Consider the following 16,837-nt stretch of genomic DNA (forward strand, 5'->3'; position numbering starts at 1 on the left):
CAGGACTTTGGCAGGTGGCGCTGCCAAGGGGTCGCAGATGACCATCAGGACCCCAAGGGGGCCAAAATCAAGGTCCGTTGGGACCAAAGACGAACTTTTGAAGGTGCACCCGAGGGCGACAAACCAGTTACAGGCCAGGATCCCTCTCCTCCCTTCTCCAACCGTCTCTCCTACTTCCTCCCAGCATGGTCCCAGTTAACTTCAGATCGCTGGGTCCTATGCATGGTGGAGTATGGGTACCACCTCCAATTTATTTCAACCCCACCCTCCAACCCTGTCCCTCTTCAGGGACCCCTCTCATGACAATTCCTCTTACAAGAGGTGCAGACGCTCCTCACCATAGGAGCTATAGAGGAGGTATCGATGGACAAAAGGGGCAAGGGGTTTTACTCTGGTTATTTCCTAATCCCCAAGTTGAAGGGAAGTCTCAGACCTATCCCAGACCTGCAGGGACTCAACCAGTTTATGATAAAGTTGAAGTTCCGCATGGTATCCCTGGGGACCATTATCCTGTCCTTGGATCCTGGAGACTGGTATGCCGCCCTCGATATGAAGGATGCGTACTTTCACATCGCCATCTTTCCTCCGCACATGATACCTCCGCTTTGTAGCCAACCGTCAGCACTTCCAGTTTACGATCCTGCCGTTTGGCCTTTCTACAGCCCCAAGGGTATTTACAAAGTGTATGGCCGTAGTCGCCGCCTATCTCCGCTGACATCGGATACATGTTTTTCCGTATCTGGACGATTGGCTCATCCAAGGGGCCTCCGAGACACATGTCACTCAGCATGTGGGCATTGTCAAGGACTTATTCATACGCCTAGGCCTGATGATCAATATAGAAAAATCCACTCTGGTTCCCACGCAGAAGTTAGACTTCATAGGAGCTATCTTGGACTCCAGTCTAGCCAGAGCCTGCTTACCACAGCTGCAGTTTCAGGCGATGGCAGCAATTGTCCAAGGTCTACAGAATTTCCTGATGACCTCGGCTCGCACTTGTCTCGGTCTCCTGGGTCACATGGCTGCCTGCACGTTTGTAACCAAACACGCCAGGCTCCGCCTCCGTCCTCTCCAAGTTTGGCTCAACTCAGTATACTGCCCAGGCAGCGACCCAATAGACACGATAGTCACCATTCCCCCGAGCACCCTAGGCTCCCTAGAATGGTGGCTAACTCCGTCCCCGGTGTGTGCAGGGATGCCGTTCCGTCCGCCCCAAGCCTCATGTCCCTGACAACGGATGCATCATCTCTTGGCTGGGGTGCTCACCTCGATCACCTTCGTACTCAAGGCCTTTGGTCATCTCAGGAGCTGGCGTTACACATAAATGTCCGAGAACTGAGAGCAGTCCGCCTGGCATGCCAGGCATTCCAGCAACAGTTGTGAGGCCGTTGTGTCTCAGTGTTTACAGATAACACAACGGCCATGTACTACATAAACAGGGAGGGACACGGTCCTCCCCCCCCCCCTTTGTCAGGAGACCATCCAACTCTGGGACTTTTGCATAGCCCACTCAATAGATCTGGTAGCGTCCTTTCTCCCAGGCGTTTGGAACACTCTGGCGGATCGACTTAGCAGGTCTTTCTCGTCTCACGAGTGGTCGATCCGCCCGCACGTTATGCATTCTGTTTTCCAGAAGTGGGGATTTCCCCACATAGACCTGTTCGCTTCCCATGAGAACAGGAAATGCCAGATGTTCTGCTCCTTCCAAGGTCTCTCCCGGGATCGATCTCAGATGCTTTCCTGCTGCCGTGGAAGAGCCAGCTTCTTTATGCCTTCCCACCATTCCCGTTGGTTCACAAGGTCCTGCTGAAACTCCTCAGGGACAGGGCACACATCATCGTGATCGCTCCAGCGTGGCCCAGGCAGCACTGGTACACCACGTTGCTCGACCTCTCGATAGCCAACTCAGTTACCCTGCCACTCCACCCAGACCTCATAACTCAGGACCACAGCAGGCTTCGCCCCCGGACCTGCAGTCTCTTCACCTCACGGCGTGGCTGCTGTGTGGCTAAACCAGTCAGTTACGTTGCTCAGAATCAGTATGACAAGTTCTCCTGGGTAGCAGGAAGCCTTCCACCCGGTCAACGTATCTGGCCAAGTGGAAGTGTTTCTCCTGCTGGTGTGAAATGCTTAATCTTACTCCCACTGAGGTCTTGATCCCCTCTATTTTGTACTAGCCTCTGGTCTCTCAAACAGCAGGGCCTAGCAGTATCATCACTGAGGGTACATTTGGCAGCCATCACTACCTTCCACCCGGCAAAGGTGGTCGTTCCGTGTTCTCACACCCTATGGTTTCGAGGTTCCTCAAGGGCTAGGAGCGCTTATACCCTCAAGTACACCGCCCAGCCCCGACCTGGGACCTCAACCTGGGTTTTAAGCAGACTTATGTCTCCCCCATTCGAGCCGTTAGCAACCTGCTCACTACTATACCTGTCTTGGAAGACAGCTTTCCTCGTAGCCATTACATCGGCCAGACGAGTCTCTGAGCTTAGGGCTCTTACGGTGGATCCGCCGTACACTGTGTTCCACAAAGACAAGGTGCAGTTGCGACCGCACCCGGCTTTCCTCCCTAAGGTGGTTTCGGCCTTTCATGTTAACTAGGACATCTTTCTCCTGGTCTTCTTCCCGAAGCCACATTCAATGTGACGGGAACAACAATTGCACTCCCTGGACGTCCGAAGAGCGCTCGCATTTTATATTGAGCGGACAAAACCGTTTTGTAAAAAGCCCCAACTCTTTGTCGTGGTAGCAGACCGAATGAAAGGCCTACCTGTTTCCTCTCAGAGGATCTCCTCTTGGGTGACAGCGTGCATCCGCACTTGTTATGACTTGGCTCATGTTCCCTCGAGCCATCTCACCGCACATTCTACCAGGGCTCAGGCTTCATCTGCCGTCTTCCTGGCTCATGTACCTATCCAGGAGAGATGTCGCGCAGCTACCTGGTCCTCTGTCCACACCTTTGCTTCGCATTATGCTCTGGTTCAACAGTCTAGAGATGATGCAGCCTTTGGCTCAGCAGTTTTGCATTCTGCCACATCTCACTCCTACCCCACCGCCTAGGTAAGGCTTGGGAATCACCTAACTGGAATGGATATGAGCAACACATCTCGAAGAACAACAGTTACAAATGTGAGTAACCGTCTTCTCTGGCCTTGGCACTTATGGGGGTTATGATCTATGGGGATCTTGGCTGGAGGGGGGGGACCATTCTTAAACCAACGATCCCATCTGAGCCGGCCAGCCCCCTGAATCATGGGCTCCCCACCCCAGCTCCCATTGGCAATGGGGCAGGCACCAGGGCAATGAGGCAGGCAGCTCCTGAAAAGCCTTTTCTGCTGCAGGCTCTGGGAGTGTGTGCTGGCCTGGCCTGTCTCCCTGCCTCGTGCTGCGCTCAGCTTGGGTTCCACAGCCAGGCTGACGGGAACAATTCATTTAATCTGTGGGCAGAATTTCCCTGTCAAGGTGCAATTCTCTGCCTCAGATGCATTTTTCCTGCTCTAATAGGGAGGCGTAATTCTCCACTTAACGGCTGCGCGCAGCTTGATTCCTGATACCCTTGAAAGCCTCTTTCATGATGCTGGAGCTCCCACGGCAGCGGTTCCCTTGAAGCGCTGTTCAGCAGGTGCCGCGGGGGGCCCAGTGCCCTGGGAGCGAGCACTTGAGATGCCTTTAAGGAATGAAATACTGGAAAATGCTGGCGGGAAAGTTGGCTTAGTCCGAATCCCGTGGGGGGTGCCGAGTTCGGTATGGGCCTGCTGAGAGCTCCACGAACTCTCCCCTGCCCTTCTGCCCTCACGTCTGGTGAGTTAGCCTTGCCGGGACCCGGCGGCCTGGTCAGACGTATCCCAGGCTCCCAGCAGCGTTCTGCAAGGGCGGCTGAGGGCTTCCCAGCGGGAGGTAGCTTGTAGCACTCGGCGAGGCCAGGAGAGGGAGAGGTACTGGGATTTAGCAAGCTCGCTCCCTGCTGCTAAGGGTATGGGCAGGGTTTGCGCCCCATCCCTGCAGTAGGTGCTGGAACCCCCCAAGGACCACCCCAGATCTCCCCCACTGCAACCAGCTCTGGGGATTCCTGTCCATGGGAAATCCCCTCTGTGACAGTGCTGCCCGTGGGAGCCAGCTGAGGTCACTCAATCAGGGTGAACTGCAAACAAAACAGGGCAGACAAATCCCAAACGCTGGTGGTTATTCCAATACTTAGATTTACCAACTAGCACAAAGCAGCTTCTGTAGCACCTCACTGGTTACTTAGAAGTTTGAACCACGCAGTTCCCTTACAGTGCCCAGCCTCAGGCCTCCGTCCAGACACACCTGTCAGATATGATGATGATTCCTGAAAATCTTACTTCATCATATAACAGAAAAGGTTCTTCCATCCCCAAAGGATCAGCCACATACCTAGGTCCAATTATAACTTAGATCTTACCCAGAATACAAGTCATAGCCAATTCTTATTAACTAAGCTAAAAATTATTAAAAAAGAGAAGAGAGAGAGAGTTGATTAAAAGATCAATATACAGACAGACTTGAATTCAATTCCTGAGGTTCAGATACACAGCAGAGATGAGCTTGTAGTTGTGAAAAGTCCTTCTAGAAATAGTCCAGAGGTTACAGTCCAATGTCCATATTCAGGGTGGCTCCAGTCAGTGATTGGGGGTCTCAATCCTTGTGGCTTAAGGTTTCCCTCTCTTGAAACCCAAAGCAGATCTGAGATGAAGCAGGATCGTGTCCCAGGCTTCTTATACAGCAGCGTTTCGGCCTGAGAAAACAATAGGCTTAACTCCTTCTCCCAAACATCCTGGCAATTAGCACAGGGGAATTTATCCATTAAACAGTTCAGATACAGGTTATCACAACCTTCACAGAGACACATAGACAATAACACTAATTCATTCAAGTATCATCTTAAATGTTAATATTCCTTTTTTGATCTTTGAATTAAAGCTATAGCAATAGACAAGACTTGTTTGCTGACATCACGAGACCTGAGCAAACATCTGCCCTTCTACCTCTAACAATGCAGACTTGCATTTCAAAGCTCTGTTCATTTACAGATCTTCCTCACCAGTCCTTAAGGTTCACCCATGGGTCAGGTCAGTTAATTAACTCTTTCTGGCCCTGTCACCTTTCACTGAGATATTATATCACACTCATAACATCACACCCTCTCATCTCAAATTGGGCCGGAAACTCGCAGCTTCCCATGGGCGGATTCTGGCCCCTTGTAGAGCTCAGAGCACTGCCTTTTGCTTCGGCTGGAGCATGGCTTCCTGCCAAACTGGTCTGGTCGTGGAAAACGATTCAGTCAGAAGTGTCGTCCCCCCCGACCTTCCACTTGCAGCACAAGGTGCCGACTGTGACCTGCCCTCGCTGACCCCACCCTGCGCACACCCCAGCCGCACAGCCAGCAGCTCTCCGGTACTCGCCGTCGGCTAGGGCAGGGCCGCTGAGCATGGCACAGGTGTGTTAATGGGCTAGGCCAGACGGTGCTCAGTGGTCTCCTTGGCCCAGCATGGGCTCTACTCCTGTCTGTGGTTGTCGAGTTGCCTTGGCTCTGATCTGCTGCTGCGGTCGCCATTCTGCAGAGGGCTGGCGGGGGATTCAGAGAAGGATGCATGGAGATCTCTAAAACACATGCTGGGCGCCCGACTCCTGAGAAGTCCGTGTTCCCAGCTGCTGGGGTTTCTCGGTTTCAAATCACTGAGCAAAAAATGACTGCATTGTATCCTGTTTGAGTGCAACAAAGTGTGCAGCTGTAGTCTCCTCGGCACGCCTGCCATCCCCCCTACCTGCCACTCGCCGTGATGCTTGCAGGCTGGGCAGCAAGCGCCAGCCCTGGCTGGCTGGGAGCGAGCCGGGGGAGTCTGGGGGAGGGACAGGCATCCTTACATTTCCTACAGCGAATGTAGCCAGCCCCGAGTCCTGCTTGGTAACTGACTTGACATGATTTATCAGATCACAGGAGGGATAGCGCAAAACCTCGTATGGTCTCTGCCTACATCACGGCGCTCTCGGTCTGCCAGCTGTGGCTGTGACAGTGCTGGGGAGCTGGGCGTGCTCTGTACGCGCTGGCAGGCAGGGACCTGTTGCATGTTTGGGATGCTGCATGCAAGGGATGTCGCTGGGGGCTGGCTCCTGTTTGCCAGACTTTGGTGGCCAGCCAGTGCAAATCCATCTTTAGACGTTCTTCCTCCTCCCCCATTGCTGTGCTGGCGGGGCAGAGCCGTGGTGCCAGGAGGGGGTCTGCGGAGGCCTGACGTGTTGCTCGGGGCTGTAGTTGGCACAGGGCTGCTAGACACCCGGTGCTGGGGGCGGAGGGCCAGTGAGGCACAGTGGGGGGAGGAGGTGTAGAGCCCCTCTCGATTGAGGCCTGGTCTGTGCTCTGTAAAAGCTCCCAAAACCTGCTGGCAAAGGAAAGCGTCCAGCCCAGCCCCTCCTCTAGTAGCACCACGTATGTCAGATCGGTGGAGCAGCCACCTCCCCGTGCCCAGCGAGTGCCGGGGTGAAGATCCCTGCAGCGTCTGCACTCTTAGAAAACAGATTCTGTTAAACTTCCTGCCAGAGCCAAATGCGTCTCCTGCAGTGCCAGGGACCCCCACCAGCAGCCACAGAAAAGTCGTCACTAAAAGCGTGGGCGGCTGTGAGGGAGCGGTTTGCGAAGCCCTGCGAACGTGCGGGGCAGTGCCCTGGCTCCAGTCTCTGCCAGCTCTTGGCCCCATGCACAAAGCTGACACACTGAGGACTTTACTGCACTCGTAGCAAAGCTGCGGCGACGGGCTCAGGCAGCAGCAGGGGCACGGCCTGCGGTGATCTCCCTGCCAACGGAGGAAACGTTTGTCTGTCCCTTTGCCCTTGGTCCCACTCCCCCTAGGCCAGCGCTGCACCGGATGGGACCCAGAGCCCCAGCCTTTGTCCTGAGCCTGGTATTCCCGCAGCACCCCGGCCCCCGGCAGACCCAGCCGTACAAACTGCTGCCCCGAGAGTTCACACGCTGGTTTGTGCCGGGGCCTGACGGGGTGAAACCGACAGACGGGACGGGCAGACGCGGGAGCCCTAACATGGCAGCTTGCCAGAGCTCGACAAGGAGCTTTTCCCTGCTTGAGCCTGGCAGCTCGAAGGCAGGGGCAGAGCGCTGTGTAGGAGCGGGCAGGGAGAAGGATTTTCCGTTCCTTTCCCTTGGGCTGTGGTGGGCACAAGCCGCGCTGTAGAAGGCCGCCCCTCCTGCCGGCCGAATCAGAGCTGCGGCAAAGCCCGTGCGGAGTGCTGAGCCGTGACCGCTCTGTATTTTGTTGTTAATAAGACAGTGAAATAGAGTCATTGAGGGGATTTGCTGCGCTGGGCTGTGAGCTGCCTGTGGAGGATAAATTGCTCAGCACACGGCACCTTTTTATCGGTGCTCTAGAAAACATGGGAGCTGGGTGCCCGTGGGGGGTTGGATCAGGTTGGGACCTGGGGAAGGAGATCCAGTCCCCACTCACAGACTGCAGGGTGTGGAGCAGAGGGACCAGGGCAGCCACACGGCTTTTCATCTGTAACAGGCTCGTTATCGGCTGGGCTGTCCTGAGCCGGGAGGAGGCAGCGTTACTGACATGCCCTCACCTTGGCACCTGAGTTCCTGGGAAGTGCAGGGAGCTGGGTGATGTGGGCTCCCCACCTGGCCAGCGGTGAGGCTTCGGAGCAGTCCCTTGCCCAGTGTAGGACAAGCTGTGCCAAGACCTGCAGGAGGAACGGGGGGGGGGGCGGAAGGGATGAGCCAAGGACAGGAAGTTTGGGAGCTAACAACCCACAGCTGGTGTAAGAGCCTCACTGCACCCCGGGAGGAGGAGGAGGAAGAGGAAGGGTGGTCATCCTCGGGGGAACCCCGCAGCGAGGTCACTGGGAAGTGGGATGCAGGAATGGCTGGGAGGAAGGGCCTCTGCCAGCTCCGAGTGGGAATGCAGGGGGAGCTCTGGCTGGAGGGGGTGGGCCCAGACTAGCCACTCAAGCGGGAATGGCCGGGTTGGGGGGTGGGGGGGTGCTGGCTGCTCGAAGAGGGAATGGTTGGGTTGGAGGCGGGGGCGGGGGGCACTCTGCCTGCTTGGAGGGGAATGTCCTGGTATGGGGGGGGGCTCTGGCTGCCCGGAGGGGAATGGCTGGAGCGAGGGGGGGAGCCCTGGTCGCTCAGAGCTGGCATGGCCCGGTCGGGAGGGGGGGAGCCTCTGGTCGCTCTGAGCGGGAATGGCCTGGTCGGGGGTGGGGGGGTGCTGCTCTGGCTGCTTGGAGGGGAATGGCCAGGTCAGGGGGTCCATGAACCGGGAGCCCTTTGCAGGTGGGTGGCTGAACGGGAGCTGCAGCGTCTGTCAGTCTGTCCAGCGTGTGCCGAGTCTCCTGATCAGTTTGCGCCATGTGTGTCTGTCAGAGCCCATTCGCTCGCTCGCTCGCTCCCCTCTCCGGAGCGGCCGGTGCCGCCTGCCCCCTGCCCCAGGAGGGGTCTTTCCTACCCTCTGGGCTGCGTCTGAAGGCAGCCGGCTCCTGACCCCAGAGAGGAGAGCAGCACCTGTTCCAGGCAGCCAGACTCTCTCTCGGGCTGCTGGCATGGGGCTGGCTGGGCATAGGGGCTGGGACCCGCGTGTTTATCTCCCTTGGCCAACCTAGGTGTGTGACGTGTGTTCCTGAGCAAATTGCTGCTGTCTCCTGCTGTTTGCCAGTCTGTCCATCAGAGCGCGGCCCCGTGGGACCCATTCGGTGCCAGCCCTCGGCTGGCCAAGCTGGTATGTTTCTCACCAGGGGGCCAGCGCGGGAGCTGCTCTGTGCTCGTGCCCCCTGTTCCCTGCGTAACCTCCTTCAGAGGGTCCAGGCCAAGCCAGAAGGGCTGGTTCCACGTGTCTTGCCTTTGCACTGCTAGCCACTGGCAGTCTATGCTTGCCACGCTGCCCTGCCCTCCCAGCACCGCCCTGCCCTTGCAGGGGTCAGAGACTGGCCATGGAGTTAAAAGCACCCCAGGCCTCAGCGTGCTGCTGTCACGGGGCCAGAGGAGGCTGCGTCTTGTTCGTAGGGATTAACCAATCCCTGGGGGCTGCAGTCCCCTAAAGGGTCACTTCATGCCAGGGGCAGCTCGGCCCATCCTCGGCCTAGGCTGGCCGGTCTCTGCAGCCCTGCCAGGGAATTAAACGCACAGGCGCCAGCTCCTGCACAAAGGCAGAGTTTTGGAGTGTGTCCTGGCCTGCCCACCCCTCCCCTCGCCCGCCTGCCTTGTGCAAATGAGCAGCCTTATTTTGACAAGGTGCCTGATTTAATTATGTTAGAGAAGCTGCCGGATTTTCCCAAGGTGCATAATATTTTGCCTTTATACAGAGTCATCCATCCTTAGGATCCCAACATGCTTCGCAAACGACACTGGGGGCTCGCTCACCCGGCACTGACCTGCAGCCAGCTCTGGGGAGGAGGGGTATCCAGCTGGCATGTGGCATGCTGCAAGGAGGCAGTGGGGAGAGGAATCTCAGCCCCAGGAGTTCAGAGTCAGACCCCTGCTCTTACGAGGCAGGAGGTGGGATTTGAGAGTCTCGTTTGAATGTCCCTGGACTCTGCTAATTGCAGCCCGGAAAGTTGGCTGCTCAGCCTCTGGGGCAAGCACCACTGACCCAGCCCTGCCTGTTAGCCCTGAGCCCCAGCCATCTTTGGCTACTGGGTGCAGCAAGGCCCTGTGGGCATGGCACCGAACTGGGCTCTGCCACTGGGCTGCAGGGTGATCATGGCCACCTCACTCTGCTGGGCTTGCCTGGCGGGGCACCGAAGGCCTCGTGGCTAGGCAGAGCTGCAGCAGTGCTGACACCAGTGAGAATATTATTGGTGCTCTTGTGGGCACTCCAGCTTCAAGAAGCACTTTACCCACTTGAGTTTCTCACAGAGTAGGAAAATGGGTCCCTGGTGGAGCTGGGAGCCGAGAGCAGGTGTTAGTTCTTCTTCGAGTGATTGCTCATATCCATTCCAGTTAGGTGTACGCGCCGCGCGTGCACATTCGTCGGAAAACTTTTACCCTAGCAACTCAGTGGGCCGGCAGGTCGCCCCCTAGAGTGGCGCCACCATGGCGCTCCATATATACTCCTGCCGGCCCACCCGCTCCTCAGTTCCTTCTTACCGCCCGTGTCGGTCGTTGGAACAGTGGAGCGCGGCTTAGCTGACCTCCACTTCCCTAGCTACTCATTTTCTCGTATATAATTATGCAGTTATAACACTTTTATATATATATTTGTATGGTTAGTTTAGTTAGCGGGGTTCAGGAAGTAGCCCCTTCCATGAGCCCAGTGCCGGAGCCATGCATGGCTCACCGGGTTTTAAAAAGGGGCCCGGCTTGCCAGAAGCCGCGGCCGAAGAGAGATCTACATGACTCCTGTTGAAGTGCCTCAGGGAATCACACTTGACAGATAAGTGCCCCATTTGCAAGGCTTTTAAGCCGAGAACAAAAAGGTGCGGGACTTTCACTTGCCCCTCCACCTTGGGCGCGGAGCGATGTTCAAGCGGCGGGCAGAAGCGCCTCCTCGGCACCGGACCCCGCCGGTACCACCAAGGCCTTTCGGCACCGACCGTCGCCGGCACCGATGTCGACTCGGCACCGCTCCCTTCTTCCGAGGTCGAGAGAGTCTACGATTCCTGCTGGTGCCTGGCGGCTCCCCGGCACGCGCCGTGGTTGAGCCCCCTGCTCCCGCTACTTCCGTGCCACCTGCATCGCAGCCAGAGAGCTCGCCTCAGTTGCGTTATCCGGCACCGTCACCTGCAGAGGCACCGATGACTTCGGCTCCGTCGATTCCAGTCCCCCAGGACCAGGGAATCCGCTGCCTGGCAGCTCCCCGGCTCGCGCCGTGGTAGAGCTTACTGCTCCTGCTGCTTCTGGGCCAGCTGCACCACAGCTAGACAGCTCGTCTAAGATGGCTCGCCCGGCACCGACGACGTCGGCACCGTCGATCCCGGTCCCACGAGGGCCGTAGAATCCGGTGCCTGACGGCTCCCCGGCACGCGCCGTGGTTGAGCGTATTGCTCCTGCTGCTTCCGTGCCAGCGGCACCGCAGCCAGAGAGCTCGTCTACTCGGATCGCCCGGCGCTGACACCTGCTACGACACCGATGACGTCGTCACCGTCGATCCCGGTCCCATAAGGGCCGTAGAATCCGGTGCCTGACGGCTCCCCGGCACGCGCCGTGGTTGAGCGTATTGCTCCTGCTGCTTCCGTGCCAGCGGCACCGCAGCCAGAGAGCTCGTCTAGTCGGATCGCCCGGCGCCGACACCTGCTACGGCACCGATGACGTCGTCACCGTCGATCCCGGTCCCACAAGGGCCGTAGAATCCGGTGCCTGACGGCTCCCCGGCACGCGCCGTGGTTGAGCGTATTGCTCCTGCTGCTTCCGTGCCAGCGGCACCGTAGCCAGAGGGCTCGTCTACGTCGGATCGCCCGGCACCGACACCTGCTGTGGCACCGATGGCGTCGGCACCGTCGATCCCGGTCCCACACGGGCCGTAGAATCCGGTGCCTGACGGCTCCCCGGCACGCGCCGTGGTTGAGCATATTGCTCCTGCTGCTTCCGTGCCAGCGGCACCGCAGCCAGAGGGCTCGTCTACGTCGGATCGCCCGGCACCGACACCTGCTGTGGCACCGATGGCGTCGGCACCGTCGATCCCGGTCCCGCAAGGGCCGTAGAATCCGGTGCCTGACGGCTCCCCAGCACGCGCCGTGGTTGAGCGTATTGCTCCTGCTGCTTCCGTGCCAACGGCACCGCAGCCAGAGAGCTCGTCTACGTCGGATCGCCCGGCACCGACACCTGCTGCGGCACCGATGACGTCGGCACCGTCGATCCCGGTCCCGCGAGGGCCGTAGTATCCGGTGCCTGACGGCTCCCCGGCACGCGCCGTGGTCGAGCTAATGCTCCTGCTGCTTCCGTGCCAACGGCACCGCGGTCAGAGAGCTAGTCTAAGTCGGATCGCCCGGCACCGACACCTGCTGCGGCACCGATGACGTCGGCACCGTCGATCCCGGTCCCGCAAGGGCCGTAGAATCCGGTGCCTGACGGCTCCCAGGCACGCGCCGTGGTTGAGCTCCTGTTCCGGCTGCTTCTATCGGCACCGTCGATTCCAGTCCCACAAGGGCTATCGAATCCGGTGCCCGACGGCTCCCCGGCACGCGCCGTGGTTGAGCGTATTACTCCCGCGGCTTCAGTGCTGACGGCACCGCAGCCAGACAGCTTATCTAACTCGGTTCGCCCGGCACCGGCACCTACCGAAGCTCTGATGACCTCGGTACCGTGGATCCCGGCCCCACGAGGGCCGTCGAATCCGGTGCCTGACAGCTCCCCAGTACGCACTGTGGTTGAGCCTGCTGTTCCCTGCACGCCAGAGATGTTACCAACGGCGAGGGCTCTCAGTGCCATGACAGAGTCAGTGCTGCCTGACCCGGGCACCGCCGGTACGGGTAATACAGTCTCTTCAAGGGACTGTCCCCTGTCAGTACAGCAGAGCGGCACCGTCCATGATCACGGTCCCGCAGACACTCCAAGTCCTGTCGGCACGCCGGACACCACTGGCAGTCCCGGTACTGTTTTCCTCGGTACTGGTCACACTCGCTGCACCGGTCGGTATCCCGTTCGCCGACCCGCTATCGGCACCGTTCCGACATCTGGCACCGGGGCAGGTACCTTGACTCCTGTAGCTCTTCTCCGAGCCTCGAGATCTCGGTCGACCTCCCGACACCGTTCTGGTTGCGGGTCTGGATCTCGTTCCAGGTACCGATACGCCTCCCGATGCCGGTCCCCGGTGCCGAGTTGGGCAAGGTCCGAGTGAGTCAGAGACTCGGCCCGTGCCTTCTTTTAGTACCTCCATGGCCATCCGGACACGCATCCGTGTCATCCCATATGCGCAGATTTATGCTCAGGACCATGATCCTGATATCATGGCCAGCGGGCGCCAGCCCCGAAGCAGAAAGAGCCTTGGCGAATGCAAGGTGTACTCTGCAGGGGCCCTGCGCCTCTGGGTAGCAAAGCAACAAGCCTTGCTTAGCTGCGATAATTATAGCACCTGGGTGGAGGAGTTTCTCCCTCGAACCTCCCACCTAGAGTTCGCTGCCGTCTTGGAGGACGGGGGAAAGAATTTACCCTTTGTTGGTAAAGGCATCTTCGCGGCAGAGACAGCCCCAGACTGCGAAGCCTGCTGGACAATAGGGTCCTAATGCGTCTCAGCGTGTATACGCTTGCGACCAAACGCAGGCCTTTATGGCCCCAGCCGCCATACTCTGTGCCTAGCCAGAGGCAGAACTCTGGAAAACGGCAAGGCCAAGGTGGTCGCAGACAAACGTCAGGCCCCCTAAAAAGCCAGAGTTGAGGTCCCTCGCAATTACCACTGGGACCAAAGACGGACCTTCCAAGGTTCGTCGGAGGGCGGTGTACCAGTCGCAGGACGGGATCCTGATCCCGCTTTCTCCTGGCATGGCCCCAGTTACTTTTAGATCGCTGGGTCCTGCGCACGATGGAGCATAGGTACCACCTTTAAATTGCTCCAGCCCTGTCCCCCTTCAGCGGACGAAAGGGGCTAGGGGTTTTACTCCCGTTATGCCCTAGTTCCCCACTCGAACACAGGTCTCAGACCTCCCTGGTCCTGCATGGACTCAACCGGTTGGGGATAAGGTTGAAGTTCTGCATGGTATCCCTGGGAACCATTATTCCATCCTTGCCTCCTGGGGGCTACTATGCCGCCCTGGATAGGAAGGACGCGTACTTTAGCAATGCCATCTTCCCTCCGCACGGGAGATGCCTCCGCTTTATAGCCAGCGGTGAATACTCCCGGTTTACGGCCATAGTCGCCGCCTACCGTAGCTATGTCGGATATGCGTTTTTCCGTATTGGGACGATTCGCTTATCCGAGGAGACTCTGACACACAACCCACTCAGCCGTGGGCATCGTCACGGTCTTATTCACAGATCAAGGCCTGATGATTACTATAGAGCAATCCACTCTGGTTCCCACGCAGAGGTTGGGCTTCCTAGGGGCTATCTTGGTCTCCTACCTAGCCGGAGCCTGCTTATCGCAACTGCGGTTTTAGGCGATGGCATCAATCATCTGAGGTCTGAAGGCTTTCCCAACGACCTCAGCTCGTTCTTGTCTCAGTCTCCTGGGTCCATGGTTGCCCGCAAGTTTGTAACCAAACACGCCAAGCTCCGCCTCCGTCCTCTCCAAGTCTGGCCCACCTCGGCGTACCGCTTGGACAGGGAGCCAATGGTCATGGTAGTCACCGTTCCCTCGAACGCCTTAGGCTCCCTAGAGTGGTGGCTAACCCCCTCCTTGGTGTGGACAGGATGCGGTTTCATCCGCCCCAGCCCTCACTGCCCCTGACGGCGGACGCATCATCTCTCTGCTCGAGTGCTCATGGTCACCTCCGAGCTTAAGGCCTTCGGTCTTCTAGGGAGCTGGCATTCCTCATTAATGCCCCAAAAATCAGAGTAGTCCGCCTGGCATGCCAGGGGTTCCTGCGGCAGCTGCGAGGCCGTTGTATCTCGGAGTTTACAGCCAACACAATGGCCAGGTGCTTCATAAGCATTCAGGGGGGACATAGTCCTCCCCCCTTTTTTGTCAGGAGGCCATCCATTTCCGGGTCTTTTGCATGGCCCGCTCGATGGAGCTGGCGACGTCCTTTCTCCCAGGCGTTCGGAACGTCTTATCTCTTTGACTCAGCAGGTCTTTCCTGTCTTACGAGTCATCACTCTGCCCCATGTGAGGCGTCCCGCTTTCCGAAAGTGGAAATGGTTCCTCACACAGACCTGTTCGCTCACCGCGAGTGCAGGAAATGCCAGGTGTTCTGCTCCTTCCAAGGTCTCTCCTCGGAATCGATCTTGGACGCATTCCTGATACCGTGGAACAGCCAACTGCATTATGCCTTCCCGCTGTTCCCACTGGTTCGTTACGTCCTGCTCAAATTCCGCAGGGGCGGAGCGTGCGTCATCATGATCACTCCAGAGTGGTCCAGGCAGCACTGACATACCACGTTGCTCGGCCTGTCAGCCCAGACCTCATCACTCAGGGCAATGACAGGCTTCGTCACTCGGACCTGCAGCCTCTTCGCCTCACGGTGGCTCCTGCGTACCTGAGTCGGGGTGACAGGCAGCCTTCCACCTGGTCAACGTACCGAGCCAGGTGGAAGCGTTTCCTTTACAGCTGCAGTACGCTCGATCTTGCTCCTGCTGAGGTCTCGATCCCCTCTATTTGGCCTGCCTCTGGCCTTCAGCGGCAGGATCTGGCGGTATCATCGCTGAGGATACTCTCAGCAGCCGTCCCTACCTTCCAGCAGGCTAAGATGGACGTTCAGTGTCCCACGCTCTATGGGTTCGAGGTCCCTCAAGGGCTTGGAGCGCTTGCACCCTCGGGTGCGCCGCCCAGCCCCGCCCTGGGGCCTCAACCTAGTCTTGGCCAGACGGGTCTCTGAGATCAGAGCTCTTACGAAGGTTCCACAAAGACAAGGTGCAGTTGTGACCGCACCCGGCTTTCCTCCCTAAGGTGTTTTGGCCTTTCATGTTACCCACAGCTCAACGCAATGGGCATAACCGTTGCACTCCTTGGACATCTGTGGAGTGCTCGCATTATGTTGTGCTGACAGAATCATTTCCTAAGGTGCCCCAGCTCTGCCCCGGTAGCGGGCCAAAGGGAGGGCTTGCTTGTTTTCCTCTCAGAGGATCTCATCTTGGGTGATGGCGGACATCCCCACTTGTTCTGATTTGGCTCATATTTCCCCAAGCCACATCACCGTGCATTCTACCAGGGCTCAGGCTTCATCTGCCGCCTTGCTGGCTCGTGTTTCTACCCACGAGACCGGTCGCGAAGCTCCATTGGTCCTTGGTCCTTACCTTTGCTTCGCAGTATGCCCTGGTTCAAGAGAGGCTGTAGCCTCTGGCTCGGCAGTTTTATTCTGCCACATTTCACTCCGACCCCACCGCCTTTGTAAGGCTTGGGAGTCACCTAACTGGAATGGATGTGAGCAATCACTCGAAGAAGAAAAGACGGTTACTCACCTTTGTAACTGTTGTTCTTCGAGATGTGTTGCTCACATCCATTCCACACCCGCCCTCCTTCCCCACTGTCGGAGTCGCCGGCAAGAAGGAACTGAGGAGCGGGCGGGCCGGCAGGGATATATATTGGGCGCCATGGCGGCGCCACTCCAGGGGGCGACCTGCCGGCCCACTGGAGTTGCTAGGGTAAAAAGTTTCCGACGAACGTGCACGCGCGGCGCGCACACCTAACTGGAATGGATGTGAGCAACACATCTCGAAGAACAACAGTTACAAAGGTGAGTAACCGTCTTATCTCTGTTAAACGCCTGCATGCCCAGGCTGCGGCTGGCACCCGGCCTCCTCCCCTCCCCTCCCCGGTCCCGCTGGCTGGGCTAGGCGGTTGGCTCCCTAGAGACATCCCTTCGTTCCTGGTGCTGTGGGTTCCTAGCAGCCACCTTCCAGGGCCTGTGAACAGTCTGCCTCGGCCGCAGCTCTTTCCCTTGCTAGAGCATCTAGCTCCAGAAAGGCCTTGGTGGTCCGGACAAGGCGTCAGTCCGTACTGGGACCGACCCCTTGCACATCCGTCCCCGCCATCTGAGTTCTGCTGGTGCCCCTCAGCCCTGACCCGCAGCCCCTCAGTATTTCCTCCCCGCCACCTGAGTTCTGCCGGTGCCCCTCAGCCCCTCGGTATTCCATCCCCACCACCTGCGTTCGACTGGTGCCCCTCAGCCCTGACCTGCAGCCCCCCGGTATTCCGTCCCTGCCACCTGCGTTCGACTGGTGCCCCTCAGCCCTGACCCACCGCCCCCTGGTATTCCGTCCCCGCCACCTGAATTCTGC

The 16,837-nt window shown here is 58.2% G+C and overlaps 1 protein-coding gene across 1 annotated transcript in view; it reads left to right on the forward strand.

Moving 5' to 3' along the window:
- SND1 (staphylococcal nuclease and tudor domain containing 1) overlaps positions 1–16,837 on the forward strand; it is a 545,960-nt gene that overhangs the window by 444,423 nt on the left and 84,700 nt on the right. The window lies entirely within an intron of this gene.

This window comes from Gopherus evgoodei, chromosome 1 (assembly GCF_007399415.2).
Source record: "Gopherus evgoodei ecotype Sinaloan lineage chromosome 1, rGopEvg1_v1.p, whole genome shotgun sequence".
NCBI classification, from domain to species: Eukaryota; Metazoa; Chordata; order Testudines; family Testudinidae; genus Gopherus; species Gopherus evgoodei.